We start from the raw sequence: 1906 nt of genomic DNA, 5'->3' as shown, positions 1-1906 counted from the left end.
ACCCTATCCCCTGCATTTCAGAACCTCCTCTGCCCCCTGACTTCCAGATGTCAGATTCCCCACTCTTGCCAGGATCCATGACTCCCAAACTTTGGGACTCTCTCAGTCTGCTTTTCTTTCTTACTCTTTGGCTCTTTCCAAAGGGAAAAGTCAGCAGCAGTGAAAAGAAAAACAAGGAAATAAAAGCCTGTCCTGTGTCTGTGTCTGTCTTCCTGTGACAGAGAGACAAGTCCCCAAAGAGCATGCAGCTGGGGAGGCTTCCTCCTTTTCCCATTTACTAACAACACATACATACATACATACACACACATACATCATACATACATACACACATACATATGCACACGTATCAGAGGATCAGGGATGAGTTAGCACTTACATGAATTGACCACCAGAGGGAGATAAAGATCAAAACCTACCATTAACTTTTTTTTCTTTTTCTTTTCTGGTTTTTCTGAGACTCGAACTCAGGCCCCCTGCAAGTGCAATACTCACTTAACCACTGAGCGATCCTCCAGCTCCTGTAAGAATTCCCAAGGTCAGGCCAGAGACCTGGAGGACGGAGACGGAGGATACAGCAAAATCAAGCAAACCCAGAAAAAGTGGCTTAACCCCAAACTGAGAACTGTTGTGGGCTCAGTGCCAAAGCTGGCGGTAGAGCCGGGTGGTTGTGGTGCACACCTTTAATCCCAGCATTCGGGAGAGGCAAGCAGATCACTGTGAGTTCGAGGCCAGCCTAGTCTAGAGCATGAGTTGCAGGACAGCCTCCAAAGCTGCACAGAGAAACCCTTTATCAAACAAACAAACAAACAAAGGATTGACTGGGTTTAGTCCCCACACTCACATGGTCACATGGTAGCTCCCAACCACTTGTAACTGCTGATCCGGGGCTCTGATGCTGTCTTCTGGTCACACTTACATGTGTTCAGCTAAACACTCTTACACATAAAACAAAAATAAATAAAATAAGAATTTAAAACTTCTTACAGAATCAAGGGTAGTAAGCTCAAGTGTAACCCCAATACTCAAGAGTCTGAGACAAGAGGACGTGTGTTCAAGGCCACCCTGGGCTACACAAACTCTAAATACACACACACACACACACACACACACACACACACACACAAAGAATTCTTACAGATCCCAGTACTCTGGAGGCAGAGGCAAGTGGATCTTTGTGAATTGGAGGCCAGCCTGGTCTACAAGAGCTAGTCCCAGCACAGGCTCCAAAGCTACAGAAAAACCTTGTCTGGGGGGAAAAAAACAAAAAGAAGAAGAAGAAGAAGAAGAAGAAGAAGAAGAAGAAGAAGAAGAAGAAGAAGAAGAAGAGGAAGAGGAAGAGGAAGAAGAAGAAGAAGAAGAAGAAGAAGAAGAAGAAGAAGAAGAAGAAGAGGAAGAGGAAGAGGAAGAGGAAGAGGAAGAGGAAGAGGAAGAGGAAGAGGAAGAGGAAGAGGAATTAGAATTCTGATAGGTTAATTAAATTAATTCAAGTGCAATTTAAATTCTTACCTAAATGCCCTGAACACAATAAGCCAGCACTCTTACTAAGCAAATTTCAAGGAGGAGACCGGGGATGTAAAGTAGTCAGGGCATCCTGCATGTGACGCGCAGCAGCCCAGGGACACACCTGGACATGTTTTCATTTCCTCTTTCTTCCTTCCTTGAGCCCTCTAAGCCCAGTGCTTAAGACACCATTAGTCAGTCTGGGGAAATGGTGCAACATGGCAGAGATGAGGTGGAGGTAGGACAAGAAGAACGGTGTCAGGCTAGAGAGAGATCCGCATGAAGGGAGGATGGCAGGGTAGAGATCCGCGTGAAGGGAGGACGGCAGGGTAGAGAGAGATCCGCGTGAAGGGAGGACGGCAGGGAAGAGAGAGATCCGCGTGAAGGGAGGACGGCAGGGAAG

This window comes from Microtus ochrogaster, unplaced genomic scaffold, assembly GCF_000317375.1.
Source record: "Microtus ochrogaster isolate Prairie Vole_2 unplaced genomic scaffold, MicOch1.0 UNK31, whole genome shotgun sequence".
NCBI lineage: Eukaryota > Metazoa > Chordata > Mammalia > Rodentia > Cricetidae > Microtus > Microtus ochrogaster.
This window is presented reverse-complemented; position numbering follows the sequence as displayed.